This window comes from Cornus florida, unplaced genomic scaffold (genome assembly GCF_030987335.1).
Source record: "Cornus florida cultivar Cherokee Brave unplaced genomic scaffold, ASM3098733v1 CherokeeBrave_3.0.0_Hap2_Chr07, whole genome shotgun sequence".
Classification (NCBI taxonomy): domain Eukaryota; kingdom Viridiplantae; phylum Streptophyta; class Magnoliopsida; order Cornales; family Cornaceae; genus Cornus; species Cornus florida.
The window spans coordinates 40,182,525-40,201,335 of record NW_026775577.1 but is presented as its reverse complement, the minus strand read 5'-3'; the positions used below and the strand labels follow the sequence as shown (position 1 = coordinate 40,201,335).

General features: G+C 36.0%; 1 long non-coding RNA gene across 12 annotated transcripts; it reads right to left on the bottom strand.

Moving 5' to 3' along the window:
- Positions 1-11,398: 11,398 nt before the first annotated feature.
- On the bottom strand, positions 11,399-16,911 carry LOC132267076 (uncharacterized). 12 transcript variants are annotated; one of them, XR_009468847.1, is made up of 6 exons: positions 15,614-16,910; positions 13,665-14,554; positions 13,525-13,567; positions 12,794-12,947; positions 12,234-12,351; positions 11,399-12,161 (listed from the first exon to the last, which is right to left on the bottom strand). It is a non-coding gene; the product is annotated as an uncharacterized LOC132267076 (long non-coding RNA). The 12 variants fall into 12 exon arrangements; XR_009468852.1 differs by having other exon boundaries at positions 11,399-12,112; XR_009468849.1 differs by having other exon boundaries at positions 12,265-12,351; positions 15,614-16,909.
- Positions 16,912-18,811: the final 1,900 nt, after the last annotated feature.

Sequence of the window (18,811 nt, the reverse complement as noted above, 5' to 3'; positions counted from 1 at the left end):
ACTCGACCTACTAGCCCTAATAGCGATTCCACGACATTGTTCAATCCTCACACTCCCTTGGGACGATCTCTACTCGCCCTAGCTATATTTTTAGTGAAGGTAGTAGTGGCTTCTATAAATATAAAACTCTTGGCCCTCGCCTTATAATACATACTCTACAAGCTTATGGTAGGATGACGACCACTTGCGAGGGCGATATTTATGCTTCCTCAGATCTGGAGTTTACCGACCTCTGTTATGTTTTTTTATGACCATGGAGCTTTTGCTATTGGTAGCAATTGGAATCACTCCTTCATGGTATCACATGATCATCAATGGCTTTCTTATGGCTATAACTTTAATCGTCAAGTCCTTTTGTTGGACATATACTACCTATTACTGTCTTGGTCGTCGGAGACGGAGTATCGACCTCATAGTGTCCTTTGGTTGTGGCGTTTCCCGGTGATGGTAGTGTGAGGATGGTTTGTTATGGAGAACTTCAGTTCGGAACCCATCAAACCAAATAGCACTATCCAGAATCTCTCCGTGAATCTGGTGTCACGATCACTAACAATATCTTTCGGCAAGCCAAAATATTTAACCACATACTTATGAAATAAACCAGTAGCAACTTTTGTTGGGCATGCATGTGGTGCAGCAATGAAAATTGCATATTTAGAGAATCTATCTACTACTACGAAAATAGATCTCATACCTTCCACCTTAGGAAAACCAGAAATGAAGTCCATTGAAACTGATTGCCATGGACGCTCTGGTATGGGCAAAGGTTGTAGTAGCCCTGCCACCTTCTTCCTCTCATGCTTATCTTTTTTATAGACCAAACAAGTCTTGTCATATAATTTTATATCATCCTCCATCTTGGGCAAGTAGTATGATCTGGACATCAACATCAGCATTCTATCCACCCCTGGATGTCCAACCCACTGAGGATCATGCATCTCCCGCATTAGTTCCCGTCTCAGCCCTCTACTAGGAACATATAATCTACCTTCTCTGGTATAGAGTAGATTATCTTCAATCCAGTACTTTCTGACTTCACTATCAGTAACTTGTTGTTTAAGTTTCTGATAGGCATTGTCCGACTGTAACTACTCTGATAGGCATTATCAGTAACTTGTTGTTTAAGATTCTGTCAAGGAAATCAGTATACACTGTTGTGGGCGATGCCACATACTCCTGCACTTTTTTCCTAATCAAGGCATCAGCAACCTAATTCTACTTCCCAAGTCTGTGAACCCACACAAAGTCAAACTCCCAAAAAACTCCTGCTAACGAGCTTGCTTTGGAGTAACCTTTTTTTTGTGTCTTGAAGTAGGTATTGGCCATGTTGTCAGTCACCACTGTAAACTTGGTACCCAATAGATAGTGTTTCTATGTGTCAAGACAATGTATCACTGCAGTCATCTCTTTCTCATAAGTTGAATACCTCTGCTCAGCATCCTTAAGCTTTCTGTTTTCAAAGGTACGGGGTTGTCCCTCCTAAACTAGTACTTGGTGTGTCGTCAGTCCCAAATCGAAGTTTGTGCACCAAAAGATAGTGGTGTAGAGTTATGATGAATGTGGCCAAGTTTTACATTTAGAAATTGCCACTACTACATTTCACTAAAAATATAGCTAGGGCAAGTAGGGATCATACCAAGGGATTGGTGGGTCGTACTAGGTTGAGGAATTAAGATTAGGGTTAGTAGGTCGAGTGATCAAAAGATTGGTCGGTGGTTGAGTTACACTAAGATGCAATTTAAACTAAAGTAGGCAATTAAATATAAATGAGAGAAAATAAGAGAGAGATCTTGGGGTTTAGAGATCACCACTAAGCATAACTTTTTTACACCCTTAATGAATGATTAATGAGGGGGAAAATATGTATTGCAACAAAGTGTGTGTGTGTGGTTGTTTCAACAAGCATGGATGACAAATTAAGCATATATTGTCTAAGCAACATGGTGGATAGCACAATATATCAAATTAAGTTATTAATCCAAAAACATCACAAGGTTAGAGATATATGTTATTTGCTTTCATAAGTATGGCACATCAAACAACAAGCATGGATTGTCCTCCCATTTAACTTCTAAACTATAACTACACTACAATTAAGCTAATGACATGAAATTAAACTAATTAAACTAAGGGAGAGGTACAATCCATCAAGAAATGAGTATGAACCATCAAATAAACCACAAGAACATTCCATTAAGCACTATGTCTTGACAATCTCTAGATCTATAGCATTAATACACATAGACATACATCAATAACACAAGAAATAGAGACAAATACATGAACATCTATTCTAGCATACATAGACATATGGATAGAATGAAATGATCAATTGGAAGTATTAAACCATATAAATCATTGAATAAATAATATCTATATATATAAAAGTGTCAAAACATGTATCACAATACAAATCCCCTAAAAAATGCATAAATCAAGATGTAAAAAGTATGCTTAGGGCTAACTCTAGCCCCAAGAGGATGTCTAGCCACTCATGGATGGTGTCCTCCAACCCTCAAGGGCTAACTCCATGGTAGAGATTATTTCTCTTCTTGGTTGATGGAAGAACTCCAAGCTTGTGTCTCTAGCCTCCTCCTTTCTTTTTTTCTTTACTAAGAATATCAATAGAATGCCTCTCAAGTATATCAAAAGTCTTCCTCAAAAAGTGGCTCATATTCCTTATATAAGTAGGTCAAATATCACCCCAAATGAGTTGGGCTCGTATACCAATATTCCTTCCAATGATTGGATATGAGACAACTTTTAATGAGCTGGAATTTGGATTTTCTCGGGATTTAGGAAGTTCGATCGATTGAACTTGTGGTGAGATCGATCGAACATGGCTGAGATCTATCGAATTGAAGCTGGATCGATCCTCTATGGCGGCGCCTTTTTGGATAAAAACAAATCTGAGATATTTTGAAGATATTTTTGGGAAAAAGACAAATGTGGTAAGTAGGGTGGTACAAGTGGATAAGATGGAATCTTTTCGATCGATCGGAAGAAAGTTAGATCGATCGAACTTTGTGGGATCTTGGATAAGGATAAGAAAGCTTGGATCTATCTTGGAATGCTAAGATCGATGAACTTTCGATCGATCGAATATATTATGAGATCGATCGAACACACTGAATTTCCACCACTTGCTTCCTTTTTGCTCCCACTTTGCTCCTTTCTTTGATTGATCTCAAGATTGCTTCAATTATGCTCTTATTTAGCTGAGTTAGCTTATTTTGGGGATAAGTACCGGAAAATGGAAATAATACGAAATCAATCTAAAGTAGAAAAATAAGATAGATAAAGGTCCTAGAACACCTAAGCTTAAGTGGTTTAAATGCGCACTTTTCAGCGCTCATCAGTACTCCCGCCAATTGCTCTATCAGAGGCATCAATATACACCTCAAATGGAAAACAAAAGTCAGGTAGTCTCAAGATCGGTTTTGTAGACACTGCTCATTTGAATGTCTCAAAAGCTTTCTGTCACTCCTCATACCAAACCCACTATTTGTCATTCTTTAACAAGTTCGTTAAAAGACTGACCTTTTTAAAATACCCCTCAATAAACTTTCTGTAGTAGTTTGCCAGACCAAGAAAAGATCTCAACTTTGTAACTTTAGTAGGTGCAAATCAATCAAGAATGGCTTTCACTTTTCTCTCATCCATTCTGACATAGCCTTTACTGATCCAATGTCCCAAAATCATTACTTCTTCGTGACAAAACTCACACTTCTTATTTTTGACATACAACTAAAACTCTTTAAGTTTTGAGAAAACCAATCTCAAGTGTTTTAAATGATCTTTTAGGGACTCATTATAGACTACCATGTCATCCAAATAAACCACAACAAAGTGATCAATATAGTCATAAAACACATTATTCATTAAGTTGCAGAAGGTTGCCTGGGCATTAGTTAGCCTAAACGGCATTACAAGGAACTCATAAGACCCATAACCAGTTACACATGCAGTTTTGGGTTTATCTCCTTCTGTTATACGCACTTGCCAGTAGCCTGCACACAGGTCCAACTTAGTAAAGTAGGATGCTCTTGATAACCTGTCAAATAAGTCTGCAACATTAGGCACTGGGTACTTGTTCTTTACAGTCACCTTATTCAGAGCCCTATAGTCTACATACATTCGCATTGAGCCATCTTGCTTCTTCTAGAACAGCACTGGCACGCTATAACCAGACTCAAGCAACTCATCCAACTGCCTATGCAATTCAGCCAATTTTGAAGGTGCCATCCGGTATGGGGCCTGAGTAGGAGCCCTAGCACCCGGTTCTAACTCTATCTTGTGATCAACAGCACGTCGAGGGGGCAACTGCTTAGGAAGTTTTGGTGTCATCACTTCTGCATATCCATCTAGAATCTTAACAATAGAGTCTGAAACTTCAACAAACTAATTCGATTTGATCTTTATTATGGCTGCAAGAAAGGTAGAGTCTCCTCTTTTCAAACCTATTTTCACTTGCAGTGCAGAGATCATCTCGATGCCATACTTCCGCCTGCCATTCTTCTTATCTACATAAGAAGCCACTGTTGGAATGAAGCACGAACAACCTGTTCTGCAATAAAAATTCTTCCCAAATATGGCACAATGGCCACTTTGGCTTTCACAAAAAAATCATTCCCAAAGATTATATCAAAATCATCTAAGGGTACAGCCATAAGACTAATTTTACCCTCCCAACAACCAACTTTCAAAGAAGTGGCAGCCATACCTAAGATAGGCTTGGCTTCAGAATTCACAGCTTTTATCTTACTGGAATTACCAACTAACTTTAAATTAAAGTTACTTACTTCCCTATGCGCAACGAAGTTATGAGTGGCTCTCGTGTCCACCATAGCCAACATTTCTTTGATATTCAGAGTCACTTGAATGTACATGAGCCCTTTATAGAACAAGGACTACTCTTCAGTAAGAACATTCAGCAACTATAGAGGATTGACTCGGGTTGGACCATGTGAGTCTGAATCTCCTTTTGAATCTGCAACAATAGCACTCAGCTTTTCCCTTTTGGGGCAGTCTCTGACACGGTGGGGACCATTGTAGATGAAACAACTAAAGTTGGGCTTTGTCCCACTGCTACTCCCTTTGTTGTAATCTGCCTTGGCCTTGATAAAACCCTTGTCTTTATCCTTTTTCTTGTTCTTGTCCTTGAACTTAAAGGATTGGCCTTTGTTTTTCTTCCCCTTCTTAGACTTCTTCTAAACTGTAGTTGTAGATCCTGTCATCTTGAAATCTACCAGACAATCTGCTATTGTCATGGCAATAAGAAGGTCCCTCACACCTTGCCTACAGAGTTTTGCTTGAGCCCATGGTTGCAATCCGGACATGAAATTGAACAGTTTGTCCTCCTCTGATATATTTCAAATGTCTAACATCAAGGAACTAAATTTTTTCACTTAGTCACGAACTGTGCCTGTGTGCTTCAATTTCTTTAGAGATTCCCTTGAAATCTATGTAGTGTTCTGAGGCAAGAACTAATCCTTCAATTCCTTCTTCAGGGTCTCCCAAACTTTAATCCGAGGCCTACCCACAGAAGCATCATCCTCTATTTGTGTACGCTACCACATTTTTGCATCATCAGGTAGATACATGTTTGTAATGGTTACCTTCTCTACATCATGGATCCGAGCGGCCTTGAAATTCTACTCTATGTCCCACAAGAAATTCTCCAACTCTTTGGCATTTTGGGTACCACTGAAAGACTTAGGATCTGGGACCTTGATCTTTTATGACAGACGATAACCACCGTCTCTAGAACTCCCATGAATGGCCCTCTTCACCAGGGACACTTCATCTTTAATATCCTTCAGATTCTTCTTGAAGACATCTGTCAGAAACTCAACATCTTCAGTAATACGGGTCAATTGTTCTTTCATGGCCTGCATGAAATCACCAAATCCTTCAAAATCGTTCTTCAAGATCTGCACTTCAGAAGCCAAGTTTTCAATCTAAAACACAAGGCTCTCTGCGTCATCTGCCTCTATTTCTGTAGGAAAACCCATAAAATTTTCTAAACGAGAAACTCTTTCTTTAGTATTGCCTCTAGCCATTGTAGAATCTGGCTCTGATACCAATTGTTACATGGTCAAATCACTCTATGAATTTTTGCCTCTGTAATGGCACTTGGGGCCACCAAGTCTCAACCAACACACAATACAGCACACACAATACAGAAATATAAAGATAGGCACACACAGTTTATAGACCTAGTCTTGACCTTTGATCTTATTAAACATAATACAAAGGAACCAAATTTGTACAAGGAACTAAGGCTCTTATTGCACACACTGTAATGAATACACTATGCCTAACCCAAACCCCCTGCATTCCAATATATAGGTACTCTGCAAAACTGCCTACAACTGGTCTGTCTGTGTCTGTATCTAGACACAGCAGATAAGGTTGACAAACCTAACCTTCTAGCCAACTGACCCAATCAAATTCAACCAACACATACATAGCAGTTTCTTCCTAGCTACCTATCTGTGTCAGACATATAGATACATATGTTCAGTTGGACATCCCCCAATTTATAGGCAACTGACCAATGACAACATGCCACAGCAATGATTGACATAAGCCATATAACATATCTGTATATGCTATCAGAACTGAATATAAGCCACAAGACATCCCTGGAACAACTAATCATAAGGCACTGATCATATCTCAATTACTCCCACATGTCTCCTTTTGATTGGATCATTGCTTGATAAGCACACCTGCTGCCCACTAAGTGATATATGGATGTCTTGGCCTTAGCCATAGTCCATGAACCACACTGAGTCGAGCCCACAAGTCTGAACCTACATATAAATGCCTTTGGATGCACGGCATGCCAAGCCATGCACACTCGTGTGCACGCCCATACACGCATTGGTATATGCTGGTGTACGTGTTGGTGCCCACCTGTGTGCATGCCCTACTGAATGCTGGTGCGCGCGCTGGTGCCACTTGTATGTGCACACTGGTGCGTGCATTTGTACCCACCTGTGTGTGCGCTCTGTTACACGACTGCGCGCACTGGTGCACGCCGTTACACGCTGATATGCCGTTTGGTAATTTGGATGCTCCCTTCTTGTGTCACCACCTTGGAGTGGTGTAATCGGTGCCCATGCACGTTGGTTAAGCCTTCTAAGCAAGCCATACTATAGCCCAACTGATGTGCTCCAACTATTACCCCCTAGTATAAGTGTTAAGGATATCAGCACTCTAACAGTAGTAGATATCACCTATGTCTGAGGAGTCATAGTGCCATACTGATGTGCTCCAACTATTACCCCCTAGTATAAGTGTTAAGGATATCAGCACTCTAACAGTAGTAGATATCACCTATGTCTGAGGAGTCATAGAGTCATAGCCCAACTGATGTGCTCCAACTATTACCCCCTAGTATAAGTGTTAAGGATATCAGCACTCTAACAGTAGTAGATATCACCTATGTCTGAGGAGTCATAGTGCCATAATTACAAAAATACCATTGGGCATCCCCTCTGCATGCTGAGCATCCTTTTGTGCATGTTGAACATCCTTCTATGCACGTTAAGCATCCTTCGTGCACGTTGACAGCCCATGTGTACGTTGACAACCCACTCAGCGCATGCTGAGCATCTTCATGGCTATCAAGGGTGTCACTGATCCCTCTTTGACAAACCCATATGTTTCAAACCAGAGCCAAAGTATTCCCAAGACATGGTATGACCCTGAAATCAGAGCCAAAGTATTCCCAAGACGTGGTATGACCCTGAATGTTTATGTCTTCCTTTGGACAAATTTCAAGGGCTAACATTAGGCGACCGTTGCCAATAGTCCAGCAACGTTTCAGCAGTCTATTAGCTGCTGATTTTTACTATCTTTTTTACTTTCAGTTTTTCAAGCCGGTGTCTTTTAGTTTACTTTTTATTATTTTTTCGCTCTCTCCCCTTCTCTCTTTCTCTGTTTATGTCCAAGTCACCGGCGGCGAAGAATCTATCCGCCGACCCTCTTCTCACCAGCTTTGGCTTCCTCATCTTCCCCTTCACCTGGTCCACGTAGCACAGTGGAAGAAAATCCCCATATTTGCAGATCCAAATTCCTATTCTTCCCCTTTTTCCTATTTGCAGACCCAAAAACGCCGCCGTCATCGCCGGCCGTGGTTTGTTTCTGGGTTTTCGGATCATCCAAGCCCCAACAGTCGCTTGAGTCCTACACCTGTGTCGTGGCTTTATTACGCTGCTGAACCACTCCTTCCTCAACTATACCGGCCTCAACATCGTCGGGCGTGACCGGGTCTTTGACGGTCGATCAGAGCGGTGATTGATATCAGAGTTGTTTGCCCTCGATCAGTTAGAGAGAGAAAAGTAGATCGGCTCGATCTTCGCCGCCGGTGACTTGGACATAAAAGAGAGAGAGAAGAGGGAGAGAGAAAGAGAAAGAACCGACACAAACACAGAACAAATAATAAAAAAAGTAAATAAAAAAAAAAAACCTGGCTCAAAAAACTGAAAGTAAAAAAGTTAGTAAAAGTCTGCTCGACTATTGGCGACAGTCACCTTAGGCGACTGCCGCTAGCATCCCTCCTATAATTTTGGGTTATCTTGAAGGAATTAGATTGAAGGTTTCAGGTTGAAAAAGAAGATGACTCGGATTTTGATTCAGCGGATTCAACGGGATCATCGTCCAACCCAGACAGGTCCTCATCTTTGCTCTATTCGTCTTCAACTCCAACCCATGGTTACACACACACCTACCTATAAGCAAAGCATGGTGGTCTGTGATGGTATTTATTAAAGCACAAGATGGTGGTAAAGTGTTTTTCGTTTGTGTGCAATATATATACACACCCGCATACTGACATATAGATATACACGTGTTATAATAAATTTGCTGCTTCTGAATTTCTCTTAAAAGTGATTTGGTAAAAGGTTTTTTTTTTAAAATAAAAAAAAAATTTACTTTTTACTTCTTTATTTTGTTTATTGGTATTTTAGACATTGCACGTTAAATTGACATAATGTCTTTATTTGTACCATTTAAAAAAAAAAAATGATAAGTCTTTCAACCTTAATTATTGACTTTTCCTTTAAATATAAGGTCTCGGAAGAAGAGTCGGCAATTAAGGTCGGAAGATCTATCACTTCTCTTTAAAAAAACATGTAAATGAGTAATTGAACATTAAAAAGTATTTGCACATTTCATATATAGTCAGTTTTTTTTATTTTTTATTTTTTATTTATTTTTTTTTTTTGAGCATTAGTTGGTGGCACTCTATGAATAAAAACACATCATCATATTAAAAAATAATAAAAAATAAAACGAAACCATTTAATATGTCTTTCCTTTTAATACGTCTTTCCTTTAAGAGAACAATTATGGCCATTTTTAAATGCATCATAAATAAAATTGTAGAATATCAAATATCAAATTCCAAAGAAGAATTTTCTAATGGAACATTAATTTCATTGCCTTAAATTGGACGGATATGATTTCAAGTTGAAGATAGCATTCAACGGTCCTGATTCAATAAAGCCCTTCATGAAACATTATAAATAGAGGTGTTCAAACTATATGATTCAACAAAAAAATAAATAAATAAAAAAATTGGTTACACTTTGTAGTACTAGATATGAACTCTGGCCGGTTGGCAATTTATCAAAAAATAATTGGAGAGAATATTTTTTTCATTGATTTTCTGGTAAATTGCTAATTCGATTAGATTTCATTTTTATTTGAAGAACCGTCTCCAACGGTGGGTTATTCGCCGTGATTATGGGAGCCTCGTTAGCCTTGAATCCTATTCTAACAATTAATCACTGACTTTCTTTCCCTTGAATATATATATATATATATATATTATATTTGTGTGGTATGGAATTTTGTGATACCTTATTCTCTTATTTTTAACTTTTTTCTATTGAAATTCATTTCGGTGGATATACGTGGATTGGATTGCCTTCTTCAACTTAGGCAAAGTAATTTCCCTTTTTTATTACTTTTTTTACAACTTGATGTTATGAAATCAGTTTTGTTACGATATTATCGATTTGCATGTCTCATACCAGTCTAATTTAAGTCAAAAAAATTAATATCTGTTAAAAAAATATGTTTGGTATTGAGATTTTAGAAATGTATTTATGATTGCTTTAAAAAAAAAGACCATAATTGTTATATTAAAAGAAAAACCTATAAAATGATTTTCTTTATGAGAAAATTATAATTTTTCCCTTTCTTTTCTTCTTACGATGTGCTTTTATTTCAGATGATGCTAGAAATAAAAGAAAAAAGGCGATATACTTGATTGTTTTCACATAGATTTCTATTAATGCCTCAAAATTATCCAAGTTCTATGTATTTTATATTATTTTCGTATGTACTCTAGAGTCTAACCCTTTTTTCTTTCTGCTTTTGTTTTTGGACTGTTATAATGTCGATTTTGTTAACAAAAACATATTTGGTGCGGTCTTATTTTATTTTACACAGTGTTAAAATACTTCGCGAACAGTGACTCAAAACCAAAACATCAAAAAAATATTTTTTCTTATTTTGACAACTGTTCATGACTCAAAACCATAACTGTGTATGTTTTTGTTTTCGACATTTCCACATCAAAACATTGTTCCCAAACGTTTCTGATTTTTTTCCAAAACACTCTTACAGTAAAAACAATATTTCTGTTTTAACCAAAAATAAAACGCCTAAAATAAAGTACATACCAAACGGATGCTAAGGGCCCATTTGGGAAGTATTGTGTGGTGTAGTGTAATGCTCTAGTCGAGAACAAAGCAAGTGTTTTGTGATGTGGTGTTTTGAAATGAAAACAAAACATGTTTGGCGATGAAAATTTGCGGTAGAATTTTGGAACAGAAACATGGTAGAACATGTTTGGTAAGGTATTTCGTTTCAAGAAATAAGAGAACAAAACATGTTTGGCAAGTATTTGTGTTTTGTAGTGTTTTATTTATAACTTTATTAAATATAAAGTTATAAATTAATTATTGTATAATTTTAGTATACAATTGTGTAATGCTTTAAACAGATTAATTGTTACCAAACAAATTTAAAATTACTATTATATTTATAAAATTGAAAGATAATGTATCATAAAAAAATATACAGTACATGCATATTTTTTTATTTTTTATGCTGAATTTTTATTTTGAACTTACATTCTTAAAAATTCATATTTTGATTAATATTTTCATATATATTTTTTATTTTTTATGCTGAATCTTTATTTTAAACTTACATTCTTAAAAATTCGTATTTTGATTAATATTTCCATATTTTTTATTTTTATGCTGATTTTTTATTTTCAACTTACATTCTTAAAAATTCATATTTTGATTAATATTTTCATATTTTTTATTTTTTATGCTGAATTTTTTATGCTCAATTGAAGAAAGAGTAATTAGGAAAAATTCATATTAACACAAACAAAAACAAATCAAACATTTGTTCTAATAAATCTTCGTCACAGAACTCATCAAAATCTGCACTGCAAGCTCGTTTCAGACTCTGCCCTCTTGAGACCAATTTGTTAAAAGATGGAGGGGTGGAGAGCCGTGTCGATGTGCTAGTGCCAAAAAGAACAAATTTACATAGCCTTGGTATTTGGTCTTACAAAAGATGGCGAGGTAGCCAGAGATATGGGTATTGGAGATGAAAAAGATTGAGGGACCAAATGTTGTGACAATTGCTCAATTTTTAGCCTCATATTGTATGGATCAAAGGTAAACAAAACTGAGAAGGCAAAGATGAGATGCAAAATGTCTACCTAAAGAGATCTGATATAGAAGGAGGAATAGAAATAGTCAAATAAGATCAGAGAGCCAAAAGGTCCTTTTCAATTGGCTGTAAAAAGCTAAGTCTGAGCTCATCTATGAATCAATGGGATTCTTGAGAGAGAGAGAGAGTGTGTGTGAATAATTTCCAGCAAACAATAGTCCCTAAAAATGGATCCTTCTCTTCCATCTTCAAATCTGAAATTGTAGATCACCGGAGAAGAAGATTTGAGGTAGGTAGAAGTTGTAGACGGCAGCTGGCGTTTGTCATTGCCCTAAATCGACCGGAAAAATAGTCAACAGATTCTGAGAGTGGAGAGAGAGGCGATGAACACAGAGCTCTGCAGATTTGAGTTCCAGTCGTCGATTTGAGTTTGAATATGGCCAAATCTTCGAAATTTTAGAGACAGATTAAAGAACAAGTGTTAGACTTGAAACCAACTCAGATTGAGAGGAGCTCACCACGAACCAACTCAGATTGAGAGGAGCTCACCACGAACCAACTCAGATTGAGAGGAGCTCACCACGAATCGCCTCGCTGTAGTGGAGTCGCCGCGTGCTGTGAGTCAAGCTTCTAGCCCTAGAACAAGTACGAGTGTTCTGTTTATAGTTGCTCTGAAAAGGGAATCAAGTGGGTGCATTTGTTGTACCCGCTACAGTTAATCACTGCAAGAAAAATGACTTTTTACCACGGTAGAAAAGGCTTTCTAAAACCGTGGTAGAAATAGTTATGGTCTGGACCGTGGTAGAAAGAAAGACTTTCTATCACGGTTCGGAACTGTGGTAGAAAATGTTGTATAATTTTTTTTAAAAAAGAAGTGTAGCCCCTATGAGACCTTTTTTTTTTCGCTACTACTAGCTTTGCAAGGACTCCAGAAGTAAACCCTAAATAAATAAAAAATAACATCATAACTAAAATAACTTACAACTGACCAATAACATCATTTATATATATAACGAATTCCAAATCATGGTTTTATATAAAAATTAACCAAATTTCAAAGAAAAAACATGATCCACACCTTGCATCTTACTTAACCAAAAGAAAACAAAAATTCTTCATATCTTCATGCTCTGTAAAGTCTCTCTCTTCCATATATGCAACTTCTTCATGAGCCATACAAAAAATATAGCGGCAACAAAAAAAGTAACGGCAACCGTAATCCTAGCTTTGACCTACAAAGATGTAATAGTTGAAGTAAGAGAATGTAAAGTAAGTTGTAAAGTTGCTGAAATTAAACCAAGCAAAGCAAGTATTATAATAAAGGTACATTGAAAGCTACTAGGAATTGGCTTAGGTGCTCTCCTTATAAAACACCTTGGAGTTCCACTATCACCAACTGGCTAAGAGTAACTGACTGAAAAGTGTACATCAACATTCTTGGTTTCAGAATTTTCAATCTGATTTCAACTTATTAGTTATTAGTGATTTGAACTTAATTTTTTTAGCTGCCGCTGGCCCAAATTTTTTTTTTTTTTTTATTGATGCAGATAGAAATGATAGGAAGACTCAATTGGAAGCTTGCAGATTCATAATACGTACAGAATCAAGTGGTTGATCCATTTTTTTTTACTCAACTCTTACAATGTATTACTGTAGTAGGAGAAATGTTATTTCTTGAGCATTCCTTATTACTGCCAAAGAAATTCAAATGGTATATACTAATCAGGTGCTTTAAATGGATTCAAAGTAATCCCTTCTAATTTAACTGAACATATATAGTTGTGTTAAAATCTAGAAAGGGGAAATTACCTCAGTTTTCACATGCAGCTAGCTTTCATTTTCCGATGGAGACCTAAAGAAAAAAGGTTGGAAATGCCAACTTAATGATAATTGTACAAAATGGAATATGTAAACCAAACAGATAATTAAGAGACTTCTATATATCTTACTCATTGATAATTGTTGATGGCACAGAGCTCCTCGAAGATCCTGAGCCATCCAAGACTGGTCCAGCAGAGGTGGCTTTTATATATCTTACTTGTTGATAATCGTTGATACATATAGTAAAGGCATGTTTGGATGTCCCACTAAAATTTAATGTTCTTGTTGACATTTAACTGCATTTTTTTCTTCTTGTTTTTATCACTATAATTTTCTTCAGTAAAGTCATGTTTGGCAAGCACATGGTATATGCTATACATTTATGTACCAGAATCATAAATTCAGACAAAGGCAGGCCTCAAGCAGTAAGACTACATATGTTACAATATATTCAATGAATGAAAGAAAGAATTGCTGAGTCAAAAAACTTGCCAATGGACCATGTTATGAATGCACCAGGAAAACCTAGGCCACATAAAAGAAACATGCATAGGCAGTACAGCTAATTATACAATACAACATGACCTATGTAGTGAAAGAATTTGTTGATGGTCCCCATTATGAAAAGGCTATAATAAAAACATTTGTATTGGATTAAAGTTCGGAAATTACATTCAACTAAACAAACATATGCATAAAGAAATGTGATATTTGAACTTAGCAAGCAGAACCACAGGCAATTAGCAAGCACTTTGCTGCACCAGAGGAAGCATTTAAAATTCTTTTTGCTCAGGACTATGGATGGATATTAGAAAATCATAAAGTCATCATCGAGATAGTATTTGGATTAGCATATATATATATATATTTGATTAATTTGAATATAGACCCAAATAGGAAAGTATATACTGGAACTAGTTGGTGGTTTAATTGAGATATTTGATTCTAGATTATATGAATATACCAATTGAGAGTGATTAACGCCTCTTGTCGTCATCTTAATTAGGCCAAACATAACCTGTAGAAAAAGGAGAGAGGACTTAAGAGGCGGTTGAATGGATTTAAGACAAATCATAAGATAACACCAACCTTATCTCTTACAGAAATATATATATCTTATTTTTATTATTAAAAAAAAAGAGGCTATATATAGAAGCAAAGATCTGTTTCCTTTTTTTTTTTTTCTCAAGGCAAACAAAGCAACAAACATGAACCAATAACTACATCAAACAAGAGAAAACATCTGCAGCTACAAAATCCCGCAACTGGGCAGGCAGACCATAGAAGACCTGCGCTTCACCTACACACAACACCATACCCCCCATTTCCACCATTCTTCATCATCAATCTCATTAACAGTGTGGATTCCTGGTCTTCCATCTCCACATCAAACCAAAGCTAGCCTTATAATTTAAAATTATAAAAATTAAAAAGAAAAAGAAAAAGGTAGAGAAGTAAAGCCAAGCTCTTACCGGCCTTAATATTAATGCATGATTCATGCAAAAATCCTAAAGTTGCTTAGTAATTAATGTGCATGCACTCTTCAAAAATCATTCAACATTGAAAACATACTAATTAATGTGCATGCTTTCTTCATAAATCATTCAACATTATATTAAGATGCGCTTAAACTATTTCATATATGCATGAACACCTAATGACGGTAAAATATTCACTCACCAAATCTATACTAATATTCATGAAGCTTCTGCCTTATAATTCTTTATGTAGAATCTAAAAACCCACACACACACACACACACACACACACATATATATATATATTGAAATTCATATAGCCAGTAATATATGGACTTGTATAAACTTAATATAGGTCTAACTAAATGTGTCCTAATATCAAGTGACGGTTCCGTGCATGGTTTAGGCCGAATGCTTTGAAGGGAAGACTGAATGCAATTTTTTTCTCCGTATGTTTTTTAGACCTCAAACTTGGTTTCTCACACTTGACAGCCATTTTACCATTAAACGAAGCAATGATTGAAAAAAATACACATATAAGCCAGACCTAGCTACTTTTACGTGTAGATAATTTTGTGAAGAAAAGAGAGGAGACATACTTATCACTTACTGTGGTGGGAAATCTTTATCTGTTGTAGCTTCACCGAGAATACGTTCAAACTCCTGAATATTTTGCTTCATTTCACGTGATAGCTTGTCATGTGCTGCAAGCTTTGCAATACTAGGAAAGTAAGCCTGAGCCACATGTAGCAGGTCCTTCATCTTCTTCACTAAAGCGTGTTTCATTTTTTCCTTATGTTCACGACGTCATAAGCCGTAGCTCCCAAATTTCATCTCGCAATGAGAAAAACAGGGTCACAACATTATTTTAGATGAGAATTAACCAAAATCCACATCCTAGTTTCTGATACAAGTATTTTTAGCTTACAAATAATCATATAAAAAATATGAAAGCAAAAGGGCTAAAAGTACAAAGAAAAAAAGCCGACTGAAAATGGATGAGAAGACATCAATAAGGTGACAACTAACAAGTCTAATGCACCCACATCAGACAAAAATTACACTTCCGGCAGATGATAAAAGTTAACAGTTCCACTGCTTAGGCACATTTATTTCTTAACCAGAAATTTTACGGTCACTTGATTGTTCTAGGACAATGGATATATAATAACTATACACAGTCTAGATTTGCTGAAATGCTGCTGGATTTTATTCCAAAATCGAAACCAAAAAAAAAAAAATTGAAACTATAATTTCTATAGAAAGAATCAATATAGGCATTGCGAAAAAAAAAAAAAGGTTTACTCAGTACAAATTAAGTCATGGAATTTATAAGAAACCCTAATTGAATAAACTAAAGTCATGCCATACCTATTTGAGTATCAATTTGCTGAAGATAACAATTTACAGGGGACGAAAATACAAACCTAAAAATTTATCGATGCACACACGATAAATTGGGTCTTCGGTTTGATGCCAAAGTGTCCTTCGAATAGGTGGGAGGGGTTAGGACTTCGAATGAGAGAGGGAGCTAGGGTTAGGGCTTGGAGAAAGGGGCGAATCCTTGTTCAATCTCGACGCCCATCTGTGGTGGACTTTACAGGGGCACTGCGCACCCTAAAACTCAGGGAACTTTTCAATCAGCTGTGCCGCTATCTTCTTTCTAATGCTACGCTGACCATCGATTCAACCCTCCGCTGCTCCTCAATGGTGGAGATTTCGGAAATCAGTGGCTTCGGTAGAAGGGTTGGGCTTGGAGAGAAAGAGGCATGGGTCAGGCTTGGAAATTTGAGAGAAAGGGAATTTGCAGATCGGGTATAGATCGCGAGAGAAAGGGGCCGGCTTTGGAGATATATGCAGATATATCATATATATTTTTTTGAGTATATATGTTATGTGTGGTCTCTGTGAGAGTTATATTTTTGTTTATAATTTTTTTTTAATGAAACTAGAGGGAATAAAACGCGCCTAAGCAGGAATGAAAATAATTCACTTACTATTTTAAAATCGTGATAGAAAATACGTATAAAAATAAAAAAGTGCATGACTACAGTTATGATTTTTCATTAATCGTGATAGATAGAAAAGTTTTTTATCACAATTTTAAAATAATCGTGATAAAAAATATACTTTTTATTATAGTTATTTTAAAATCGTAATGGAAGACCCTTTTTATCACGGTTATTTTAAAACCCTGATAGTAAATACATGGTAAAAAATTAATTTTCTTGTAGTGAATGTTGGCCTTATGCAAACTCGGTACAAGCAAGAACACCAATTTGTTGTTCCAAGATTTGGCCCTTTTTTACATAATGTTCTACAACTGTTCGGACTAACACAGCCTGGCCCAAACGTATTATGTTTTGAAAATGGCCTACTGTTCACATCCTGAAGCATTACAGCACACTACAGCACACTTACCAAACAGGGCCTAAAGAGCCAAATATGTGACTATGTGTGGTTAATCTAGCAATATGACTTCTTCATTTTTGGAAATGACATTTGTAAATTTTTAGTTTTAATATATATTTATATATATATACACACACACCTTATGATTTGAAATTAATTTTATCCTCGGACTTGTGGCCAAATATCAATAATTGCGTTAGGTCGGGATTGCCGGCAGTTGAAGAGGAACACAAGTACACAACCTTCAAACTCCATACATCTATATATATATATATATATATATAGTAGACATAAATACATCTATATCCATATATATACTACATACTAGATATGTAAATTGAAGATGGATATCGAAAAATTTAAAAACACTTGGCGAAGTGAACCTTACGAGGGGGGTTGAGGGTGTAGAATGAGAGTATGTAGTGAGCCAGGAATTTATCTCAATGCGGACAACCTTTGACAATATCATTTAATAAAAAAAAAAAAAAAAAATTAACCGAAATAATAAATATAAAATTTAAAATATGGATCTCATTATAATTTCAATCACTGTCTAAAATTTGAGTTCATAGAATCGATCAAATCAGCTTAAGAATTCACATTTAATGGATTGCTAATAAAATGACATAATTTACTTAATATATATATTTAAATTAATATAAAGTATGCGTTTATTTATTTATTTATATAATAAGAGCTAGCAAATTTGCTAAAATGCATGAGGCTCTTACACGTTCAAATTTGCTAAAATAGTTTAAACACTAACTAACCTATCTAAATAGTTCTTACCTATTCATGAAATAATAAAAGACAATCAAAATATAAATTAATTAAACTAGGGGAAAAGTTTGAAAAACACTCTTGTGGTTTTCAATTTGTGCGAATTACATCATTTTAGTTAGATTTGTTTATATAAATCCATACTAGATACAAAAATGTGCAATTAAGCACCTCCGATGATAAAAAATTTCACTAAATAGGATTTAGTTTGCAAAACAAGAATTATAGACCTTGATTAGTTGATTTATAAAAAAAAAAAAAAAACCCATAGATAAACTGAAATATATGGGTTTTGAACTTCTGATTCTTGTAGATTTTGTAGTTTGCAGTTGCAGAGAGAGAGAGAGAGGGCAAGCTTGAGAGTTGAGAGACAGCGGCTGAAGCTTGCGAACGGTGAACCCGAACTGGAACAGTGGGCGATGGAAACTGAAAGATATGGGTTTTGATTTTTTGAACAATCTGAAATGATATGCCGATATGGGTTTTGATATAAGTTTTGAACTTTTGATTCTTGCAGACAGATAGATAAACTCAAATATATGGGTTTTGAACTTCTAATTATTGTAGACTTTGTAGTTTATAGTGCACAGAGAGAGAGAGGGCAA